General features: G+C 47.3%; 1 protein-coding gene across 1 annotated transcript in view; it reads left to right on the forward strand.

The window, feature by feature from the left end:
- Positions 1-2,958: 2,958 nt before the first annotated feature.
- Positions 2,959-25,302, forward strand: part of TMEM109 (transmembrane protein 109) — a 72,207-nt gene continuing 49,863 nt past the window's right edge. The window contains exon 1 of the mRNA XM_086953335.1: positions 2,959-3,088. The gene's annotated coding sequence lies outside the window, so the exon portion shown is untranslated. The remainder of the gene's footprint in view (positions 3,089-25,302) is intronic.

Below are 25,302 nucleotides of genomic sequence, written 5' to 3' on the forward strand. Positions count from 1 at the left end.
AACCTCACACCGTTACAATTGCACACAAAGCCAATAACCCTGGAACACTGCACGTGAAGTCTGTGGCGAAAGCGTCGGATTGGGTTTTACCAAAGTTCGGGAATGCCTTTTTCATAGCGGAATGAGCATCGCTGTATGTACAAAATTGTCCGCTAAGAAAAGCGGCTGCAGCGATTCCCTCTCAGCCGAGAGGAAATACCAAGTCTCACAGCGTTATGCACGTTGTTGGGAACTCGTGACCGAACACCAAGTCAGTTCGTGAACAAGTCAGAACAAATACCAGTGCTTCGTAAGGGCAAGGGGGAACAACCTTACCGCTACTCCAGGGTACTAACCGGCAGCCAGGAACGGGAATCAATTATCGGCGCCGCTCATCCACATCAGCGTCTATTTGATTCCGGGGATGTGTGCGCACCTTGCGTCCCCTACGTGATGCGTCTCCTAGCATGCTGGGAGTTGTAGTCTCTTCTCAGGGCTCGCACCCGGTAGTTCCTCACACCGTACCATGGCGGGCGGGTTATGACACATACACTAGGTGATGACATTTCCACGCATTGTTTGTGCGCTGTATACTTTTATCAGTAAAAACGCGATGTCTGTGCAAATGTAATGGTCATTTCAATTGAAAATGTGTTGTCTGTAATGGCAGTGCTACTACGCCCTGCATACACCACTTTACGCCGTTCCACTCTTCTTTGTTCCACTCCACTCCACTGCACTCTACTCTGCACCACTCCACTTTAAGCCACTTCACTCTGTGCCTCTCTACTCTACTGTGCACCATTCTAGTTTATGCCAATGCACTTTGCGTGACACTTCACCACTGCACTCTACACCACTCCAGTGTAGGCTATCTAATCTACACCACTCCACTCAATGCCAATACCCTCTACACCAATCCACTCTATGCCATTGCACACTACGTCAATACACTCTACGCCGATGCACTCTAATTTGTACCACTCCACTCAAAGCCAGTGCGCTCTATGCTAGTCCACGCTAATCAAATGTGCACCACTGCACTCTACACCATTACTCTCTATCCTGCACCATCCCACCCTACTCTGTACCACGTCACTCTATGCCACTGCACTTTACTCAGAAACAATCCGCTCTATGCCAATGCACTCCACACCACTCTCCATTACACCACTGCACTCTAGGACATTCTACTCTGCATCACTTCACTCTCTGCCACTCTACTCTGCACCACTGCACACTATACCACTAAACTTTACTTTGCACCACTTTACTCTGTGCCACTCTACTCTGCATCACTCTACGCAACTGCAGTTTGCATCACTTCACTCTGTGTCACTGCAGTCTACTTTATGCCGCTCTACTCTGCCACACTGCACTCTACGACACTCTACTATGCACCACTCTACGCGACTGCAGTCTACCCATGCACCACTGCACTCTGCAGTACTCTACTCTATGTTTCTGCACTCTAGATCTGTGCCAATCTATTCTATGCCACGGTACTCTCTCTCCACTCAGCACCACTTTTTTGCCACTGCACTCTACCCATGCACCACTGTACTCTATACCACTGTACTTTACTTTGCACCACTTTACTCTGTGCCACTCTACTCTGCATCACTTTATGCAACTGCAGTTTGCAGCACTCCACTCTGTGTCATTGCACTCTACTTTATGCCGCTCTACTCTGCCACACTGCACTCTACGACACTCTACGCGACTGCACTCTACCCATGCACCACTGCACTCTAAGCCACTGCACTCTGCAGTACTCTACGTTTCTGCACTCTAGATCTGTGCCAATCTATTCTATGCCACGGTACTCTCTTGCTCCACTCAGCACCACTCTATGCCACTGCACTCTACCCATGCACCACTGCACTCTATGCCACTGCACTCTGCAGTACTCTACTCTATGTTACTGCACTCTAGATCTGTGCCAATATACTCTATGCCACTGTACACTCTATCCACTCTATGCCACTGCACTCTACCCTGCACCACTGCACTCTATGCCACTGCACTCTGCAGTACTTTACTCTGTGTTTCTGCACTGTAGATCTGCACCAATCTACTCTATGCCACTGTACTCTCGCTCTCCACTCTGCACCACTCTATGCCACTGCACTCTGCCCTGCACCACTGCACTCTACGCCAATGCACTTTATGCTATTCTATGCTACCACACGCTACTCTCTGTTGTGCCACAAATGTTTAGCTGTGCTGAACAGCATGGATGCTGGCGTGCAACATGGCTAAAACACATTGGCAAAGCCAGTAGCTCTTGCATAGGTGAGACCTATTGGCTTTTCCACTGCTTGTTCTTTTTATGTCTCTTGACTCGCTAGGGGCCCACTGTTATGCTGGTGCCCAGGTCTTTTGTCTGTCAGGGCGTGACCCTGGGCACAGAGCAGCCTCGGGGCACTTGGGTGTTCAGGTGGAGAGGTGGGCGGCGCCTGGTGTGTGTGGGGATGGGTGTGTCCTGTGCAGTGCTGCCGGGAGGACCCCCAGTGGTAGTGCACTGTAAGCATGAGTGTCCTGCCTCACATCTGGGGTGATACCCGGAGCATGGGCGCCAATCCCAGTTAGGCCAAGCCGGCCACCCATCCTTCCAAGGTCGGTAAAGTAATTGTATTTGCATTTATGTAGCGCGTACTACCGCTGACGAGGCGTGAGTACACAGCAATGCAGTACAGAGAAACTTTACACGTCGGAGAGGCAGCAATGCGGTGGGGTCCGTCACAAAAAAGTGTCTTTAGGAACCCTAGAGGGAGTTACAGTCGGCGCATAAGTGCTGGATCGAAGGACAGACAGCTGGCACCTGGGGTCGCCGGACGCGGACCAGTAGAGAGGGGTTCTGCAGCGGGCGGGCCGTGGGTGGAACTACAAGTCCCAGCAGGCTGTGCGCCTGGGGCCGCTGCCAGGGCCGCCCGGGCCGTGAGTCACCGGCCCCCGGTGTCTGCTTACAGCGGGAGGGCGGGCGCTGCCACGGACTACAGCTCCCAGGGTGCCCCGCGGGAGGAGGGGCTCCGGCCCCGCCCGCGCCAGGTGCAGACGGCGCCGACCCAGAAAGTTGCAGCTTTTGTCCTGCTCCGCGCGCTCCCAGGTGAGGGCTCCGTCTGTGCTGGGGGGGTCACCGGGCCGTCCGCAGCTCTTGCTCTCCCCACCCCACCCCCGGGGTGGCGGCTGGGGGGTGTTGATGATCACGGGGCACTTGGGGTGGGCTCAGGGGAGGGGGAGAGGATCCGTCGGGGGCCTCGTGCCCCCCCCTCCCTTTGAGCCGCAGAGCGCCCTGAGGGGCGGCGTGGGTGGCGAGTCCATGCATCACGGAAAAAATAATACTTCCCAGCCCCTTTAAGAAACTACAGCGCCGCGCATAGAACTGCCTAAAACTTCAGCGCCCTGAAAAAAAAACTAAAATGTCAGCCCCGTGGAAAAAAAGCTAAAACTACAGCACCGTGCACATACTCTAAAACCACAGCACCGTGCCGAAAAGACCTAAATCTACTGCACCGTGCAAAACACCGTTAGAAAATACCTAAATTTACGCATCGTGCGTCATTAACACGCTTGAAAAAGATCTAGGAAGACCACCTCATTCAACCCCATCCGGTGGCAGGAAACACACTGCGTTCGACGGAAAAGTTGGTTCTTGGCTCCCGGGGTGGGTGGTTATTCGGACTGGTGCTGCTGGGGGTCTCGGCCTTCACCCATGCGTCTGGGGGTGGGGGGGTTATTGGACCGGCTGTCAGAGTGGAGGGCACCGGGCTCCAGCCTCGTCACTCCGTGATCGCTCGGAGCTCGTAGGCCCCGCTGTGTGTTTTCTGTTTGACACTTTGTCACAGGTGGGTGTTGAGTGGCACAGCGCGTCGCGGAGCTGTGGGTAACGGGTTGCAGAGGTGTATTTTGTGATCAGTGTGGTTTCATTTTGCTCCAGTCCTTTGTGGAGTTTCTCCTTGAGTTTGCGGTGGTCGTCCCACCCCTCAGCGCCTGGATCTCTGGAGGTCTGCTGTTCTTGTGAAGCCAGGAGCACCTGCTGCCAGCCCGAGGGCCCCCTAATGCCAGCCCGAGTGCCTTATTTTGTAGTTTTTGCATTGATTTACGTAGATTCTCCTGGCATCCGCTCCAGACCAGAGAAGCCCGCGTCATTCTGGGTCGAATGATTGCCCCCTTTCCTCCTGGGCAGTGATTTCCTCCTCAGAAGTTGGTGCAAAGCAGCCCGTTTGGTTGATGGCATCTGCTGAGTTTTTCAATGTGAGTTTGGGGTAGAGTGTCACCCCCTAGGCAGGAGCTGCTGTTTTCCGACTTGTCTCCTCTCCATCAAGGCTGCCCGGTGGATCCGCTGGGATCCTCGTCTGGTGAATCATGTTGCCGTGCTCTTGACCCCTTGCCAGTCGCTGTGCCATCCAGCGCGTCTGCTGAGCGATATTTCTAGGCGCTATGCGATCTCATTTTCTTTGAAGGACTGAGAGTGACATCAGCATAAAGCTCAAGGTCTGTCTTCTTTAAGTCCACAGGGAAATCTTTTGTAACTAGATTGAAGAGAAAGGCTCCAAGAATTGACCCCTGAGGCCTCCAGAAGCCGAGGGTGTGTCGTTGAACACTCCTCTCGGACTGCCGGGGAAAGGTGCAAATTACCAGGTGGCGAGCCGGCAGGTTCATCAGGTAGCTTGGAAATCTGAGCTTGTAGATCAGTCCTGTGGGCGTGCCCCGCCACATGCTCTGGCTAAATCCAGAAGGACGACTCCGGTTCATTTGCTGATGTTAAATCCACATCTTATTGTGTTCAATTCTCTGAGAATTTGATGATTTGTTGAATGTTCTTTCCAGAACCCAAAGTGTTCTTTAAAGAGAGTTTTTGCTCGATTCAAACTCGCTAACTCTTGCAAGAATTACTTTTTTTTGAAGTGCTTCGACCGGCCAGATAGCAGTATTGTAAGAGTGTAGTTTATAGGATCTTCGTTAGTTCCCAGGCTTAGAAAAAACAACTCTTGTTTCTTTCCAGGCTCTAGGGAGGAACTGGTGCTTGGTACGTGCTTTGAAGATGTCACAAGGCGCTCCGTTGCTGCATTAGACTTCTCCATAGCCTGGCGAGTTATTCCATCCCTTCCTGGTGCCTTGCCGTTTTTGAGTCCCCATTACAAAACTAAGCACTTTGTCCCTTGAGCATTTCTCAGTGTTCGCAGCTTCCTCTCTTGTTCTACTTCTGTTCTCCATTTGCTGACCTTGAAGGATTCTCGTGTGTCAGCAAGGACCTCTGCCTTGTCTCTGTTGCTGCACGCTGAGTAAGTCTTGCCTTGTATTGGTCACTTTCATTTCTCCCCCCCCCCCTCCTCCCCCATTTAAACCATGAGTCATTATCCACAGAGAATTGTCAGCCTTTCAGCTTAGTTGTAGCAGCTTCCCATTTTTCGCCTCTTGGCTGGCTTATTTGTATTTTTGGCAGTTTTGAGTGTGTTGTACTCCAGCAGATCAGGGGTGCAACACTTCTACCACTTTCGTTGTGCTTTATTTTTGGGAGCTATTGACTGCTTGACGCCTTCAGGGGTGTTGTAGACAGAACATCCTTTGGCTTTCTTTTGAGGCACCCTGTATTCGATAGCACTTGGGACTGTGGCTGTGAAGTGCTTTACAGTTTGGTCAGTGTCTTCGATGAGGTGTATGGGACCAAGAACCAGAGTTTCGGCTAGGTTTCTCTTGTAGAGGCTCCTGTCTGCCTTCTTGAAGTTGTACTCCGACCCTGTTGTTTTTTATTTTTTTATTTAATCTCCCAACAGTGATGAATACAGGGTTGTGGTCGGGCGTCCGCACTGTTAAAGTCTCCAACTCCATAGACTGGGAGAGGTTCTGCATGACAACGATATCAAAGACGTCTGGTTTCTGGCTTGCCTTGGCCGGGTAGTGTGTTGGATGAGTTCAGCCAGCAACTACAAAGTCCTTCTTGAGTACGCGAGAAGAGCGCGTCCTTTGTTTGCAATCCGAGGTTCCAGGACTGGTGCTTGGCATTGACGTCTCCTTCAATAATGATTAGTTTGCTGGTGTCTAGTGAAGCTTCTACATCACTTGGACAAAGCTTTGTTAAGGGAGGGTAGGCTGCAATCAAACGGAGTGAGCCTGCATATGTCTGGACCGGTGTACTGGTTGCTTCAATGAACTCATCTGTTCCTCTGTCCTTGGCTCCAATTCGAGTGGTCTGAGCGGCGCACTCTGCATTTGCAAGGTCCATCTTCTGGCCTCCTTGGAGATGGGTCTCGGAGATGAGGGCTGCTCTCACATTCTTATATTCCTTCTGGTGCAGGAGTTAATCTGTGTTCTTTTGAATGCTGTTGCCTTTCCACATCAAGAAGACAGAGTTCCACTTAGTCTTGGCTCCCATGATGGTTGATTTGCTCTCCATGGAAAAGTCTGGCGATGAGGTTAGCCACTATTGTCACTCCCGGGTGGATGTTTATCTCTGCAACTGTCTTTATAATCGTCAAAATGAGTCTGTTAGTTATGGCAATGCTTATTTCGCAGCACAAGACTAATGTGGTCGGTGTTGGTGGATTACCTTGCTTCGGTCTTGCAAGATCTGCATAGGTCCTTCCACCCACACATGCAGAACTGGGGTCACTACTTGCGCTATTAGAAGAGATTTTACTTGGGATCCTGTGTGTTGTGCTGAATTTTTGGGTGTCTTATGCTGTCCCTGTTCGGTGGTTGATGGATATCGAGACACCTTGGGTGGTTGCTGTGATACTTGCGTCTGATCTTCCTTCTTCACTGTCTGCAGGTAGGGGCGGCCTAGATAGCTTGCGTGGTGATTTTGTGTGCATTTTGCACATGTCTTTTGTTCCATCTCTCTCTTCCTGGTGCAGTGATTGGAGCTGTGTTCCCCTCCACAGCGTACACACCATGGCTTCTGGTGGCAGAATACAGAGCGTGTTCCAAGCGTTGGCAGTTGTAGCCCATGGCAGGGCCCTGTGTTCTCTATGTGCTTAAGTGGTGACGATACAACGGCAAAGCCTTGTGACTACCAATAGATCTACAAACTTCCCTTCTTGGGCGGCTGACAGTTTTACTATGAACATAGATAATGTCTTAATCTTTTTCATCGGTGAAGCAGTCTGTGTGATGTTTTTCTCTGGAATTCCTCATTCAAGAGATTTGTCCGGGGATGGTATTTACTGGTATCCCACGTACTACAAAACGCGGGGTTTCCACCAGTGACAAGGGATGTGTGGTATTCGAGTTTGTGCCCTGTAAGTACGTTGTGCACGCTCCTGTAGTCTTCGGGTGCTGTAAGCATGGTTTTCGTCATGGACCTGCTGAGGCTTGATTGTGAAAGTGAGGCGAGCAATATTCGTCCACGGGTTCCAAGATCGTTGTGAGTTGACCTGTTCCACAAAATAATTGGTGGGACCGCAGTCGCTGTTTCAGGTGCAGTATGGTTTCCGTTCCATGACCTCCAATATTGGTGTTCCAATCCATGGCATCTTGGAGGACTTGAAAATGATTTGCTGTTACGATTCCGATTCAGATCTGGCCCTGCAACAAGTGGCCAGGATGACCCGTGAGGTTCAAGCCTTCTTCCTGCATCCACTTCCCCCCCCTCTTGCCAAGTTATGGTGTAACAATTAAAGGTATGCAGCTCCTAAGAGGGAAGGTATCTGGTAAGATGTATAGGAACCAAAGGCAGGAGGATGGTTCCTTTTGGAACTAGCGCCGTGACACACCCAAATGGGTGTTATGCTTCATCATCTGACTTGTTCCTCATCGGGCCGGCACTGCAGTGCCCTACGGGCATCCTCGAGGGGTCTCTTTATCGGAGATCTTTGGTCCCATGCCATCTGTGAAGTGCTGGTGTAGGGCCCTTAGTGTAGATTGGTGGTTATGTAGATTTGAGTGTATAGCGAAAAGTGATTTTAAAATAGACTAAGTAGTTCTCTAAGAGGACTTTCTATTTGGCAGGTTTGCTTGTCCAATTAAAAACGAGATGGCCACCAGTGGAGACGGTGATCCCTGGTAGCAAAGGAGTTTCAAAGGTTGACCTGTTTCTTGCCGTTGTAGAGTCAGTAAAGATGAATGGGAAACTCGTCTGGACCGAGTGAACCTAAACTACGCCGTATTTGGGACCAAAGTGTGAGCTATATGGAATCCAAACACTAAGTATCCAAAAATGATGTACATTAGGAGTAGAAGCCAATAGGCTGGCCCAGTGTGGGTCATCTGTATGCCTCGAGTGAGTGCTGGAGACCTGCTATACTTCAGCGGGATAGTCCTGGTGATCCTGCACAGGCGAGCTACCTAGTCTCGAGCGTCTCATAAAGAGATAATGGTGTAGCCTGTGTGCACGCCCACACACCCTACCTATACTGTGGCTCCCGCCACAATCAATCAATCAGTCAATCAGAGTACTTGTAAAGCTCGCTACTTACCCGTGAGGGTCCCAAGGTGCTGAAGGGAGGGGGGTGCTGCTGCTGCTTGAGGAGCCTTCTGAAGGTGAGTAAGTCTTGGGTCTGCCATATGTGGGTAGGGAGGGTGTTCCAGGTCTTGGTGGTGAGGTAGGAGTAGGATCTGCCGGCGGAGGTCATCCGTTAGATGCGGGGGACAGCGGCGAGGGAGAGCGGAGCTGGTGACTAAGGGTTTAGTCAACACCATACCTCTGAATAGAATGATGGAGGATTGGTATCTCCTTCAGGGGTCTCTCTCGATATCCCAGTTCACCTGCGAGGGTAAACTGGAAGCGCCGGGACTGGATTTCTCTGCACGAGAAAGGCAGCGGCTTCTCTCAGCGCGTCTGGAGGAAGGAGGGGTGACAGCGTCCGCGGGCAGCTGGAATCGGCTGGATGTCTTCGCAGAGGACGGCTGCACGGCTCCTCAAGCGTACTGCACCATAGGTCGCGCTGTAGCGGCGATAATGGTAATCAGTAGCTTCACCACCACAGGATAGCAGGCTGCAGCGACAGAGTGCTAGTTGTTACCAACACGGGGTCATGCAGGCAGCTGGCATCAGCAACATGTTCGCTCTCACAGCTAACAGCTTCGCATTGCTTAAGGCAACGTTGGTAATATTTATACCTGACAGGTGCCGGGTTTGACGCAAGTTTGCTGGACATAAGACGTCAATTAAAGATGTCACTAGGAAGTGGCAGCTATCAGTTGCTATCAGTTGCTCATTAGAGTTCTATTACTAATCAAAACATAGCAAGCGGGGATTTCCAGGTTTGCTAAGTTTTTATCTTGTTGAAGAACTCGGAGTGTTATCTAGGAATATCAGATAGTGACTGCTGCTCTGTCATTGCACTAATTGGTCGCAAAGGAAGTAGCAGAGAGTCATGCTGGAATGTGGCTCTGTGGCTCTGCTCGTGTGAGGCCAGAGATGACTTTACAGAAAATCGTACTTGAACGGTTATGCCAATATAGGGAATAAAGGGCTTTATAGCCGAATAGGGGCATACGGTCACAGTATCGATCAGGAACCTAGATAAGCACATGACACCCACTCCACGAATTCATGTCCATCAAAATTACTAAACTAAGCAATTAGATGCATGTGTAACATTGTGTAACATAGCCCACCCCAAAATACATAAATGCATTCGAAATAGGCGTACTTGTAATACATGGAATTTAGGTACTGTACGTAGTTTTAAAAGCATAGTAATCATTCAAAAAATATTGCATATGAAATCAATGAACGATTATGCATAAAGAATTACACATGAAGTATCTCTGACAGAAGAAATGCGAGATAAATCATCACATAAAAATGCATTGTAATAATATGTGTGCTAGAGGCTGGTGTTATGTTGTTATGTCTCTAGATGAGTTTAGAAATAGAAGTGTGAAGCTTCTGTTCTCTAAGAATAGTTTTTACGTTAAGCAAAGAATTGTTCGTGCCAAAAAAGGAAGGGTCAATATTTTAAAAAATTGTCCAATTCAAAGAAAAATCAGTTTACCAAAGCTCCTGGCAGTTTTATGTTGATCAAAACTGAAGGCCGAATTCAGAGTTCATGGGAACGCTGTGTGTCGGAAAGCTTTTCAAAAGTTATTGTTTCTCTGTGGGTGAGAACATCGTATCAGACAGGCTCGCAAAGAATTGGTCTACAAAATCAGGTGATAGTTCAACCAAATTAGATAGCGCTGAAACTTGGCAGGTGTGAGAATGATTGCTGTCATCGAAGGCAGGATCAGCAATGCTCACAGAACGTTGTACCTGGATGATGTTGCTTTTGTCACTCGCTCCACTGTTACCACTTGGCTGTAGTACAGGAGTCTCCACGAATGCCGTCATCAGGATTGGTAGCCGCTGGGGACAACACAATGCGTGAGCCGTTATTGGACTTAGCAAAGTATCGACGTCCATTGGTACTGCTGATGGAAGTGAAAGACAGATGTCCAACACGCATTCCTCGCCGCAAAGCATACACCGTAGCACAGGTAAAATGCAATTTTGCCATATTGGTCTGAATGAAAGGAACCAGGTCATGTTTAGATCTCTCAGCCTGGCCAATCCGAGGACGTTAGTTATCCTGTCCCTGTAGCGCATTGCTAGGATTGTTTCTTCCATTCCCATGGGAGCTATGTCTGAGCCGAGGCTTGCCATAACGTAGCAGGAGGGTCAAAAATAGAATCCCTGCGATGAGTCCAAAAAATAGTGGAATACCACCAAAGATGGAGTGCACAAAATTAGGAAAGATTCCCAAAATTGCCTGGAAGGGTGTTAGCAGTCCCGTAAAGACTGTCTTAAATATGCCTGGGATGCTCGTGGCACTAGACATGTTAAAGAGTTGCTCGAGCATTTGTACGAAATGCACGGGGCAATTTGTTGATAAAAGGTCATGGACCTCAGTAGCCGTCCTTGCGACTAGAAGATCATACGTCTCTTTAGATGACGTTATAGGCACTGTTGTCTGTAAAAGCACAGATTTCATTTTGCTTAATGTATCAATTCGTATAGAATAGAGATTCAGACGAGGCCAGAGGGGAGTCACTGTGTCTGGAGGCCCGCTCGGAAACAATGCTTGCATACAACATTTGACCATGGACGTTACTTCTACTAGATAACTTAGTCCGGGCGCGAGGCCACAGCACCTGTGATCCGTTCTTAGAATGTAACTCCCGTTTGCGAGTTGCATAAAGAAGGGCTCTATCTGAGTTGCAGGTGTGACTAGCTGGTGGCATGAAAGGTTGTTTGAATTGCCATCACATGCTCCGTGTAAATTAATACCCTGACACAAAAGTATACCGCTTAATGAGTGTTTACAATTGTCACCACTAAGAAATACATTTTTGTCGCTGTCACTATAGCAAGAATGAGTGTATGGTAATTTCCATTCGGATTTAACATATCCCTTACCCAATTGTTCATATTGGCCAGCAGGTATGTATTCAAGGCATTTATGAAATCGGAAAGTTGTTATCGGAATTGTGATAATTCCGTGTATTATCCATTCAATGACAGGGCTCTCTGACATTGTCAATGGTAATCTCTCGAGTTTCTCGATGCTCAAGATTGTATAGTCTGCTCCTTTCTGTGCCAAACTGATCTGTTTATCAGTAAGGTTAAAAATGGAAAATAATGACGTTGTGTTTATCAAACGCCAAGGCACATAGCCTGAACGAAGATTTTGCAGCGTCCAGCCTAATTCTATAATAGAGCGTAATTGAGACTGGCCATGTTGTAACATAAGCAAATCTCTGTCTATCACATCAAAGGCAGATGATACAATATTGTCCAAAGAATATATTCTGGAAGACAGAGTCATTAACCCATTGTCTACCACAGAAAGTGATTTTTCCAAATTAATACGATCAATTTCTCGTATCTTTTCAGCAGTTTCAATTTGCTTTACTTTCCAAGCCTCGTTGTAAGCTGCATAGATGCTGGTCGCTATGAAACGCTTTTGACGCTGTTTGCGTGGTCCAAGAATGAAATCGCGCAAATCAGCACCATCTTTTAATAAAGACAAGTGTTGCTTAATTTCAGCCAGTGTGGATGTAGTTAGCCATTCTAGGCAGAGTTTGCCTACACTGTATGTGGTTATAATTCCTGGATGTTGTCTCTGGGAATATCTTGAGTCTAATCTGGTCATTTTTAAACCCTGTGTTTTGTTCAGGAACCTATCTTGACAGCTATTTGTGTCTGTAGGCCAGATTAACCACTTTTTCCAATCAGGATCTGTTCTGTTGAAATGTAAAATGTGTGACACGTCTAACTCATTATCTGCAGTTGTATTCTCAGCTATTGGCTTTGGTATAGACGGTGTTTTCATTTCTTTGTTTTTGGCTAGGCCAAGACAAGATGTTTGGTGTACAGTGTCATTTAAAAATAACATTTGTTCCGGTATCATGCAGGTTCTAAAAAGTGCTTCTATGCCTTGCACCTGCCAATCTTTTGTACCCCAAATTGATTTCGTTTCAATATTATTTTTCCAATAATCAAAACCAAATGTCATCATTTTGTCATAAAATGCTTCTGAATATATCAATTTAGAATTTGTCAGCATTGTTTTCATGCCTGTTTTATCTAACAGTTTATAATAAAACGTTTCTGCATCACTGGTGTTAAACCCTGAAAAATATTTGAATTTCTCAAAAAATGCTTTAGAACTGCTTTTAGGTGGTGTAGAACAATGTTCCCATTGATTATACATAAAAACATTTCTAGGCTGTGCAGATTTATGCAAGTAATGATCCCCATAGTGGGTATAACAGAATAACTGCTCATAACTAGATGAACCTTGTAAATAATCATGATCTGTGAATCTAGCTGACATTACTAAATCAGACATCATGTCATTAATACTGTTAAAGTCCCAATCATCAGAGAATGTACTTGGTGTAACAAAGTCACTTAAGGAAACCTTTAGTTGATGAGGATACTTCAGGATTTCGACCGGACCATAGATCTCATAGTCTGTTTTCTCCCATACTACCCCACCAGGTATTGGAATTGCTGTGACATTTACTGTTGACAGTTCTCTTTTCTTTACGTGGGATGATCTGTGTGGTTTCAGGACTAGGTTGATGTTCTGACTTGCTGTGTCCATTGTAATATATTTTCCTTCAATGAATTTTCCCAAACACAGTACCATGATGAGCCAAAGCAGTAGGAAAAATACACCTAGACCGAACCAGAACTCTAGCCAAGGGGAAACAAGGTAGATTTCCTTCAGTTGATGAAAGAGTTCCGTTGCTTTTTCTTTAAAAGACTTTTTTGTTTCTGGCATCACTTCGGGGTCGTTTAAATCTTCAGAGAAGTTGTCGAAGTTGATGAAATAACCAGAGGCAGTTCTGTCAATTGATGGGATTGTTCTTTCAATCTGTCTCTCGGTAGCACTTTCTGATGCCACATCATTGTAGACTGGTGTTGTTTCTTGACGAACTGTTTCAATCTGTGTTTCAAGAGGCACGAGTTCCATGGCTGTATTGCATAGTCCTTCATTGTGCACTGCAGGCTGATCGAATGTTATTAGTCTTTCAGTTTGAACCTCTTGGATTGTTGCAAGTTTGGGTATTCTGTTGTTTCTTGGGAGTCCACTGGGCCTACTGTTGATTATAGGCCACATGCTTGTGGTTTTACCAGATCGATGGACACGACTCTGTTCTCCTTTTTACCAGCAAGGGGCGGTAGCACAACTGATCTTGTTCCGGTGACTGCTAAGACAGGTACTGCTTTTCTGTAAGAAGGCCCAAATTCCTTCTTAACCGCGATCTTTTCTCTGACTAGATCCCCAATCTTTGGAATCCAGACAGGCCTTGCTGGGGCTGTTGCGGGTGGTGCCTCGTCAGTGGTACTTGGCTGTTGCTTTAACTTTATGTTGCTTAATGATTTTCTTGTTTCATTTAGTTCCTGTAAAACAGCCAAACGGTCTTTTACTTCAAACTGCTTTGTTTCTTTTTGTACCACTGACATCTGACTATCGAGGTCCTGAACGCGCATTCTTATTCCGAACAATAGTTCGTATGGGCTGAAACCTTTTAGAGAATTTCTTGGCATGTTGTTAAGACTAGTCTGGACACTTATTAAATGTTTGACCCACCCAGCGCCTGAACCTAATACCTTCGCTGTTATAGATTGCTTTATATCCCGGCTTTTTCTTTCTACCACACTTGTGCGACGGACAAGAATACCGCAACCCAATTCCCATGCTGGCCATGGCCTCCCCATAAGCTCGAGAGCTGAAAGCAGGACCCTGGTCAGAATGGAACGTGGTAATTGCGTATGTTCCGATATGGACTCGCTAATCTTTTATAACCGTTCTAGCGTCAGCCGAGCGCTGGTGGCCTCATTTTTTAAGTGCATTTCGTCTTAAACGTTGTACACTGGGACGCGCTTCTCTTCTTTGATTGCGCAGATAGACCGCCTTATGCTGTCTAGAAGGGATCCTGAAACTACACTGGCCTGTTCATTACTGCGATCTCTGTTGCAGTCTTCACAATTTTGAGCAAAACATTGAATATCTATACTCATTCCTGGCCACCAATACTCTGATTGCAATTCTTTCAGAGAGGCTTTGATTGTTTGGTGTTTCAGACCCAACCCCATGTGTGCTTCCAGTAGGAGGAAGCCCCTCCTGCTCCTGTTTGGAATTACTCTATCCCCCACTCCAGGGATTCGAGCAAAAGGAACGGAGTTTGCATCGATTATGTATGCATAATTGAGTGGATAGTTTACGGGTAGTGCTGCACAGTCGCCTTTTATGGTCGTTTTTACTGCTAGCATGGTTTCCCCGTCTATATACTTATCTGTACGCTTTTTTGTGGCTACGGAAGCCGGGTTAGTTGCTTCCGCGGTGGCTGTATTAGCCAATGAATTCCCTGCAACGTGAACGCCATCACGTTGAAGACTCTGTGCGTGAATCACGTGAGTCTTTTGTAGTTCTTTGTGTAAAAGAGCTACTTGTTCCCAAAGCAATTTATGCTTTATTGTGGCACCTGTGTCATCTTTGTAGTCGTTTTCGATCCAACTCTGCAGTTTATTGTTGAAAGAATTGACGCAAAAATGAGAATCGCACACGATAAGTGTGGGGAATTCGCGTTCTGCATTTTCGAGCGCCATCTTTAAAGATCTGATTTCAGTTCTTTGAGCCGAACAGTACTTCACTGATTCAGTTTTTGTTATTTTCGGTTTGATTTTACCGCACAGCCAACGACATTTAATGATCGCACATGCTGCATCGTAGGATTTTCTCTCTACGTTGAAATGCTGTACAGAGCTATCTGTATAGATTATACAGGCATATAGTGGGAGAGGCAGGATTTCGATTGGCAGAGGATATTCTTCTTCATATTCTAAATCATTCAGTTCTTTGTATTGCGGGGCGAAATAGTATTTCACATCTTCCGCTCCTAGAGAATCTATGCACTGTATCCATTTTGGATCCAGTGACACTGTAGGCAGGTTTACTGGGCTGAATAGCGCTTCGAAGGCGGATTCCGCTGTAAGGATATTAATCCGTTTGCCGTGTGCTAGTTCTCGTTCATTTGCTAATGCGATTTGTACTGCGTTCACAGTTCTTTCTGTGCGACTGAATGTTTTTTCTGCTTGTGTGTACAAGTGAGATTTAATTGAAATTGGTACCTTTTCTCCCTCATTAGAGGTTAGGTACGTGAATCCGCATCTTCCTGGGATGACTCGGATTACAAGATCACGTGTGTTGTCACGTGTATCTAATTTTGTTTTTGCTAACATGTCTGTTTGCAGTGATCTCAAAATTTCTGTGTGTTTTTGAGTCCAATTGATTTGTTTTAAATCAGGTTTTATTAGTTCGTAGAGAGGTTTAACCCTCTCTGCGTAATTTAGGATGTAAGTTTTTCCGAAATTCAGAAAACCTAGTATGGATTGTAAATTCTTCAGCGTTTTTGGAGCTTGGAGTACAGCGCACTTCTCTAAGAAGTTGTCCGCTAGGCTTTTCCCTTCACTTGATAATTCGTACCCTAAAAATAGTACTGTCAGATGGGCAATTCGGGACTTTTTAAAGTTGAATTTGTAACCCTCTGCTGCGAACCCAAGTATAATGGTGTTCACTCTTTTCAAGTGAGTATCCAAGTCGTCGTCTGTGAGATAAATATCATCTACGTAAGATAATGCTTCATCATCATAGATTTGTAGTAACTCTGTTACCCTAGCTGAGAATAGTCCTGGGCTGTTCTTGAACCCCTGTGGGAGTCGACAGAATTTTTTCTGTGACCCAAATGCGGAGAAAGCGGTCAAGTATCTGCTTTCTGGTGCAATGTTTTGACAAAAGAAACCATTAGAAATGTCTAATGTCGTTTTATATTTTTTCCTAACTATATTATTCATTAGGGCTGCACTATGCGAGTTTTGTACTGCAAAAGTTTTGCAACATGTATTAAGGTGTCTGTAGTCCAAAACTAGACGATATGAATTGTCTGGCTTGGAGACAGGAAACAAAGGATTGTTCATTTGAGAGGTGCATGTTTCAATCACCCCCTGGTACTCAAGTTGATCTAAGATCTCCCTGACTTGTTTTTTAGCTTCTTGCTTTATGGGATACTGCCGTTGGGCAGTTGGTTCACTTTTTAGTTGGATTTTGTGAGGAGGTGAATCCTCATCCCATCCTACATGATTTTTATACAATGCAGGTGCCTGGGCTACTGCCCATTTCCTTGCATATGTGTATTTTTTGTGAATCGGTATGTGATTCGAGAAGGCAGGCATAATCACTTCTTCGCCACGAGGGCACTCCCTGACAAACTCCGGGGGCCAATCTTTTTCAGCTAACAGAATATCATAGCCTTTTGAGAGCTTATCCCAAAATAGACCCTTAATTTTCCTAGTCTTATCACCCTCTATACGCAATGTTATTTCGTATATTTTATGGGGCTCGCTAAGCCTGGCGTCGGCAGTTTCAACCTGAATGTATTCATTCGTGTCCACTGTCTCCAGATGACTCATCAAGTTCTTGCGCGCTATACTGATTTCTGCTGCACTGTCCAACATTGTCAATGCCCACTCCCCGTTTTTCAACTGTGTCCTCAGTATTCTCGGCATTGTTAATTACTCTAATACTGGCTACCTTCTTTTTCTGAAATTGAGATTTCTTATTTTGAGCAGGTTCCTTGTCTTTGGACTTGGTGTGCTCTCCTGGGTCTGACCGTCCTCTTCTTTCCGAATTCTGTGGAAGAGATCGAGAGGGACGTGTATCAATACTTTGATATCTATCAGGTTTTTTTATATTATCCCTATTTCTAAGGTTATATCTTTTCTCAGAGGGCTCCCGTTGGGGAGACTGGCGTTCTCGAGTCGGAGTTCTTTCCCTCCGTCGAGGAGACCTTCCTCTGGACTGGAAAACTTTTTCCTTGGGAGTGGATTGTTTATTTCCATCCCAGCTCTTTTTAGGAGTGTTTGAATTATTTTTAATAAATAATTTTTCTGGATTTTCGAGCAGTTGGGGCTTAACTGGTTTCCCACCCAAGCTGTCTCTACCTAATTCTTCATAGCATTTTTCTATGATTTTTGCAAGCTCAACAGGATCTTTTATATCTGTTTCCCTCAACTTCTGGCGAATCGCCACAGATGCTGCTTCTCCCTTTACATTGGCTAATAATATAGCCGTGACCTGCTTGAAGTCTTTCAGTAATTTCATACCTAGATTTAAAGCTGGTTCTGGACCGAATTCATTTTGAATCTGTTTTAGCACGTCTGGTATTACCGCCATAGACGGGACACCGTGTGTTTTTGTGTAAATGGAAGCAAAGACTGTACCCCAAGTGTCGCAGTCCTCCACGTGTGGTGCGATTCCCATAGGAAGGCAGATGGTCAAGATTCTGTGTTTCTCAATAGGGGTAGTATCAGGAAATACTGCCTCTATTTGAGTGATTTTCTGGGCTAACCAGAAAGGAATTTGTTCCCGTTTTACGGGTGTTTTACCAAGACATGACTGTATGTTCTGTGGTGTAATTTTATTTGTGTTCCCCTGATGAGGGGTCAGCTGTGGTGTATTAACAGCTGGCTGGACTGTTGCAGTCCGTATTACATATTGGACTAATTGCCTATGTATTTTTATTAATGTGTTTAGCTGTGCTAACAGCTCTTCTCTAGACATTTTTATAATGTCAGGATGTGGTGTGTAGCTGGCTAGAACCGGCCACGTGGCTCCTGGTCTACCTAGTGGACCGAGCCTAGTTATGTGATCATTATGTTTTAGGGCGCCATTAAACCAGAGCAGGTGCTCTTGAAATTTAAGTGGAATTTCAATCTCCTCGAAAGGAGCGTACTCTTCCGGAGGTTCCTCTATTTTGTAATAGTGAAACTCTTGTGTTATAGCGTTTACCGCTGGAAAGTTTATCCATGAATAGAATACCTCTGTCTGCCGATACTCGTGAGCCTCTATCACGAAAATTACTGTACCACCTTGAGGTGGCAGTCCGTTTTCTATAAGTTTTAAAGTTATAGATCTTCTTAACTGGACCGGGATGATAATAGCATCCGGGTCTGTGTATTCGGGACCTTGCTGAGTCGCATCTACTGCGGCCCCAGTGGTGCCGTTGTTTTCTCCTGGCATTGTAAAAATGCGAGGTTTGCAGAGTGGGTCTCCAAGGAGACAAAGATTAGATGCACAATATTTTGGAACACTGTATCCTTCAACGTTGAATAAACCAGAGCTTTACATAGGAATCTCTTCCTACTAAGGTCGGGCGGATTTTAACCTTTCACCCACTCCAGACGTCTATTGGAGTATTTACGGGAGAAAGGGGTGTGAAATATGCACGACTGAGTTACTCTACAAGTCTTACGTTAGTTTATCGCCTTACCAAACGTTTGGGCGCCATGTAGTGTAGTTCCTAGTTTCCCACTAGGCCCTGCGCATTGGAATAACATAAACAGTAGTATCGACGTGGAACTGGCTATATTCCAGGCCTCCACTGACTATGCTAAACTTAATTGGGTTGTGTTACCAACTAGCTCAGAGGTCACTGGAAACTTTCTTCTCTGCATAGGAAGTGATCAGCTTCCTTGGCACAGACAAGAAGGGATTCAGCTTTCCAACAACCGTGCAACATGACAACTTTGCTCCTCAGATCAAGAGTCGATCTCTAGGGTCGTGTGAAACAATAGACATAGATTTCACTCAGTCAGTCTAGTGCAGTTTACTTTCACGGTATGTAGAGAATAGAGAGACGGGCGTGTATCAATAAAGGTTAACATTTATTGAACAGTCTTTCTTCTCATACAAGAGAAATGTATTGCCACAATTGCAATAACTGTTATTATGAAAAGTACGTACAGTAAGATAAGAATAGCGAAATAGAACTGTAAAAGCATTGATATGGTTTCTTAGCCATACAATGGTTTAAAAGTAATAAAACATATATACAGTCATATATACATTAGGCTAACATACTCAACTGGTGCTTCTAACTAAGCCTACCCCAGTGTGCCTGACCTAGGCCTAACACGTGAGAAGGGGGAGTAAGTAAGTAGCTTAAGTTAAGTTGGTTTTGCCAAGGTTTGTTTCAAGAATTCTCTTCTAAGGGTTTAGTCAACACCATACCTCTGAATAGAATGATGGAGGATTGGTATCTCCTTCAGGGGTCTCTCTCGATATCCCAGTTCACCTGCGAGGGTAAACTGGAAGCGCCGGGACTGGATTTCTCTGCACGAGAAAGGCAGCGGCTTCTCTCAGCGCGTCTGGAGGAAGGAGGGGTGACAGCGTCCGCGGGCAGCTGGAATCGGCTGGATGTCTTCGCAGAGGACGGCTGCACGGCTCCTCAAGCGTACTGCACCATAGGTCGCGCTGTAGCGGCGATAATGGTAATCAGTAGCTTCACCACCACAGGATAGCAGGCTGCAGCGACAGAGTGCTAGTTGTTACCAACACGGGGTCATGCAGGCAGCTGGCATCAGCAACATGTTCGCTCTCACAGCTAACAGCTTCGCATTGCTTAAGGCAACGTTGGTAATATTTATACCTGACAGGTGCCGGGTTTGACGCAAGTTTGCTGGACATAAGACGTCAATTAAAGATGTCACTAGGAAGTGGCAGCTATCAGTTGCTATCAGTTGCTCATTAGAGTTCTATTACTAATCAAAACATAGCAAGCGGGGATTTCCAGGTTTGCTAAGTTTTTATCTTGTTGAAGAACTCGGAGTGTTATCTAGGAATATCAGATAGTGACTGCTGCTCTGTCATTGCACTAATTGGTCGCAAAGGAAGTAGCAGAGAGTCATGCTGGAATGTGGCTCTGTGGCTCTGCTCGTGTGAGGCCAGAGATGACTTTACAGAAAATCGTACTTGAACGGTTATGCCAATATAGGGAATAAAGGGCTTTATAGCCGAATAGGGGCATAAGGTCACAGTATCGATCAGGAACCTAGATAAGCACATGACAGGTGGGGGTGTGGAAGCTGAGTCTGCTGTTCAGGTAGGCTGGTCCGGCGTTGTGGAGTGCTTTGTGTGCATGGGTGAGGAGCTTAAGGTGATCTTCTAGTTGACTGGGAGCCAGTGTAGGTCTCTCAGGTGGGGGGTGGTGTGGCTGCGACGGGGGACGTTGACGATCAATTGGGCGGAGGCGTTTTGGATGCGTTGTAGTCTTTGTAGGTGTTTGGCTGGGATTCCTGCGTAGTCCAGTTTGCTGCTGACGAGGGCCTGTGTAACCGTTCTTCTTGTTTCAGTTGGGATCCATTTGTAGATCCTGCCGAGAATGCGGAGGGTGTTGTAGCAGGAGGAGGAGGCTGCGTTGACCTGCTTAGACATGGAGAGGGAGGAGTCGAGGATGAAACCTAGGTTGCGTGCGTGGTCCGTGGGTGTTGGTGCTGTTCCCAGTGTGGTCGGCCTACTAGGAGTCGTCCCAGGCTGAGGGGGTGGGTCTGAGGATGAGGACCTCCGTCTTGTCCGAGTTCAGCTTCAGACGGCTGCTCCTCATCCAGTCGGCGACAGCCTTCATTCCCTCGTGGAGGTTAGTTTTGGCGGTGTGTGGGTCCTTGGTGAGGGAGAGGATGAGCTGAGTGTCGTCGGCGTAGATGATGTTGAGGTCGTGATGGCGGGCCATTTGTGCGAGGGGGGCCATGTAGACGTTGAACAGTGGAGGGATGAGCCCTGAGGGACGCCGCAGATGATGTTGGTGGCTTCAGATTGGAAGGGTGGAAGGCGGACGCTCTGGGTTCTGCCAGTGAGGAAGGACGTGGTCCAGTCGAGAGCCTTCTCTTGGATTCCGGCTTCTAGGAGGCGTGTCTTTAGAGTGCAATGGCAGACCGTGTCGAAGGCAGCTGACCGGTCCAGGAGGATGAGGGCTGATGTTTTGCCGTTGTCTAGTTGGCGCCTGATGTTGTCTGTGGCGGCGATGAGGGCTGTCTCAGTGCTGTGGTTTTATCTGAATCCGTACTGAGACGGGCCCAAGTTGTTGTTGTCTTCCAGGTGACGGGCCAGTTGCATGTTGACGATTTTCTTGATGACCTTTGCCGGGAAGGGGAGCAGGGAGATGGGCCGGAAGTTCTTGAGGTCTGCTTTACGCTTCTTGAGAAGGGCGTTGATTTCGGCGTGCTTTCAGCTTTCCGGGAATCTCGCTGTTTCGAAGGAGATGTTGATGACCTTTCGTAGTTGGGGTGCGATGGCTGCATCTGCTTTGTTGAATACTTGGTGAGGGCACGGGTCAGACGGAGATCCTGAGTGGATGGAGTTCATGACCTTGCATGTGTCGAGGATCTCTTGACTACTGTGATGTGGCGTTGTCTGCGGGTGGTGTCCTTGCGGGCTGCGTGGTTTTCCGGTGTGCATTCGTGGAGCCATGTCTTCTCCAGTTTCCAGCATGCGCGTTTGGGGGCCTGGAGCTCGTTGGTGAACCAGGTGGCTTTCTTGTTGACGTGGCTGTTGGAGGGTTTCTTGAGTGGGGCGAGGGTGTTGGCGCAGTCATCGATCCACTGTTTGAGGTTGCAGGCTGCGGCTTCTGAGGTGGTGGGGTCGGTGGGTGGGTTCTTGGCGAGGGAGGTGATCAGCTGGTCTTAGGTGACTTTGCTCCAGCAGTGGCGAGGCAGCTGTTGCGTGCGGTGGTGCGTGGTTGGTTTCTTGAAGGTGAAATGGATGCAGCAGTGGTCGGTCCAGTGGAGTTTGGTGATGTGGTCAAAGGCGACGTGGTAGCCTGTGGAGAAGATGGGGTCAAGCGTGTAGCCGGCGGCGTGGGTGGGTGCAGTGATGAGCTGCCTGAGGCAGAGGTTGGTGTGGTTGCCGATTAGGTTGGCTGAGTTGGCATCGTTGTTGTTCTCGAGGTGGAAGTTCAGGTCCCCGAGGAGGATGTAGTCCGTGGAAGCGAGTGCGTGGGTGCTGGTGAGGCCGGCGATGGAGTCGCTGAACTGAGCCCGGGATCCAAGGGGTCTGTAGACGAATGTTCCTCTGAGGGTGGTGCTTGGGTCAGTGTGTATCCGGAAGTGCAGGTGTTCGGCTGTGTCGAGGGTGTCGTCTGCGTGGGTGGCGACCTTGAGGGTGGACTTGTGGACGATGGCTATTCCTCCTCTGATTCCGTTGGCGCGATCCCTGCGGGTGATCTTGTAGCCGTCAGGGATGACTATGGCGATGTCGGGAGCCGAGGAGTCGTTCCACCAGGTCTCGGTCAGGAAGGCCACGTCTGGGGCGGAGGTGCTGCGCAGATCCCAGAGCTCAACGGGGTGTTTGCATGCAAAGCGGGTGTTCAGGAGTATGCAGCGGAGGTAGTTGAGTCCAGTCCTTGGGGGGGGGGGGGGGTTTGGTGGTTCTGTCGCAGGTGAAGCTGCAGGTGTGGCAGGAGAAGGGTCCGTTTCGATGTGGCCTGGAAGCAGGTGTGGTTTGGGCCGGCGTTGAGTGCGTGGAGAGTGCTGGCATCATAGTGGATTCTGGTGTTGCAGTGTTCGTGGGGTCCAGGGGTTCTGGCATGGACGTGCTTGCTTTAGGCGTGCCATCGGTGCGGCCGCTTCTCTGCCTGCATTTGAGGAGGCTTGGGGGGAGGGAAGAGCAGCTGGGAGGCGGGAGCAGGGATACCGGATCGAGAGCGGCGGGAGAGGGGAACTGGCGTGCAGGGCAAAGGGGAGGGAAAATGAACCCTGGAAGCAAGCAGCAAGGAAGCAGGCAGGAAGGAGGCCGGAACCAGGCAATCCGGCAGACAGGTGACGAGTAGCGTGGGGGCTAACCTGCCTGCAAGCAGGGTCAAAGGTCGCTCCTGCTACAGCTTCTCGGCCTGTATTTAAGGAGGCTTGGGAGGGAGGAGCAGCTGGGTGGCGGGAGCAGGAAAGCCAATGGGTGTGCAGGGGGCCGGGCCGCAGGGACGCAGCGGCGGCAAGGACTGGGTCGTGAGGGTTAGGGGGTGAACTGGGGCGAAGGGGAGGGAAAAAGAGCCCAGGAACAAGGAGGCAGGCAGCAAGGAGGCAGGAACCAGTCAATCCGGCAGACAGGTGACGAGTAGCACGCACATAGATGCATGTGTGTGCAAACAGTCTTGTGGCCCTCACTAATGGAGCTTCGTGTTGTTAATTTACCCCTGACCGTCATTAATGAGCTGTGTAAGAGAAAGTGAGAAACCCAATATATCCTCGGAGGCTCGAGCGATCAATATAAAAGCAGGTGAAGGTACCTACAAGGGATTTTCTAAAGCACATATAGTTTTAACATTCAATATACAAATAACAATAACAAGCTCTATGTACTCGTTTGCATTCAATTATTTAAAAATTCAATTTCACTTGAACTAATCTGTTAGAAAAAGATCTTTACACAGGTGTGAATGTTTTTGAAGAATTGCATTTATAATGAAAAAATCTTTCAAAGGTTACAAAAAAATATAAATGTCTCAGTGAAACAACATATAGTAACTGTGGTTTCCAGATAATTTGATTTGTACTGTAACAAGTTGTGGCCAAATCAATCGCAAATTTGAGTTGGAAATTGAAGAAGGGGCTATCAAATAGCAACCAATATTTCAACCATGGAAGCAGGCAACTGTGATTAAATCTGCGCCTGATGGTTTATCTTTGTTAGGCTCCAGTGTGCCCAGAACTAGTTTGTGTCTAGAAACTTCAAAGGACATACTGCTGTCTTAAGTCTGCGTCTGTTAAGACAGCGGTACGCTGTGGCCACAACTTGTTATAGTCCATATAAAGTGTTATGGATCATCCAACACTTGAATTTTATGTCCTGAAGATGGTCTAGCGGATGTCTACAATATAGACCGAAACGTCAACAATTGCACCTACTTTTACATTGAAGAGTGGTTTTCAAGGATCTGTTGCCTGTTGGTACAGTCACAGCTTCCTGTTGTATTTCTTGCAAAGAGGTGTCCACATTAGTAACAAAGAGATGTTAGTAACTGAGGTTTCCAGATCATTTGATGTTACAATGTGTTGTTTCACGTAGACACTTGTATTTGTTTTTTTTGCACCTGTTGAAAGATTTTTCATTATAAATTCAATTCTTCAAAAACATTTACACCTTTTCAAGTGAAAATGAATTTTTAAATAATTTAAGGCAAGCGACTGCATAGAGCTTGTTATCATTATTCGTATATTGAATGTTAAAACGATGTGCTTTAGAAAATTCCTTGTAGGCATAATTCATGAGCCGCCTGCTGTTGGTTAATTATTCATAGGCTGTCCCTGTGCTGAGCTGGTGCTCCCAGTGTTTCCAGGTGCCGAAGGACGGCCTTGGACATGACTGAGACCCAAAGGCGCTTGTAAATTATGCACAACAAAGTACTCTGCCTTCTTTCAAGCCTCATTCAGCGCTTGCATGCTTGCGCACCTGTCTCACACCTACAAAGTGAGACTTGTAGTGCACCACTTACAGCCTGTCTGTGCCCCTTAGAAATAGTGTGAGCTAGTGGGTGATGTGAAGGTGTGCTGAGTCGCGGACTAGTGAGTGAGAAGAGGAAGTGGGACTGGATGCGCACGCGTGTGTGTGTGTGACTGGATGCGCACACGTGTGTGTGTGTGTGTGACTGGATGCGCACACGTGTGTGTACCCGAGTATGGACATTATTCAGGGCACGCATGCTGTGTAGGCGTGTATGAGGCATGGATGATGATCATGGTGTGTTCAGTATACACACACAAGGCATGCCCCACATATAGAAGATGTCTAAGATGGCTCAGCGTTGCCATGTATGTCTTTAATACAGGGTGTAGGAGAGTAGGGTCTGCTTCCTATGGTCACCCCCACCTTTTGCTGTGATTTTCTGGTTTTTCGACTTTAGTGTGGTTGTGGGCCTGCTAATCAGACCCACAGCCTAGCTGGTCTCTCTCTACATTGATACCAAGTACTTTAGGTACATACCAGATTGGGTATTGGGTCACCTCTGTGAGCCCCTGTATAGTGTACCGTAGGTACCCAGGGCATAGGTGCATCCAAC

Source organism: Lissotriton vulgaris, chromosome 1_2, assembly GCF_964263255.1.
Source record: "Lissotriton vulgaris chromosome 1_2, aLisVul1.2, whole genome shotgun sequence".
NCBI classification, from domain to species: Eukaryota; Metazoa; Chordata; class Amphibia; order Caudata; family Salamandridae; genus Lissotriton; species Lissotriton vulgaris.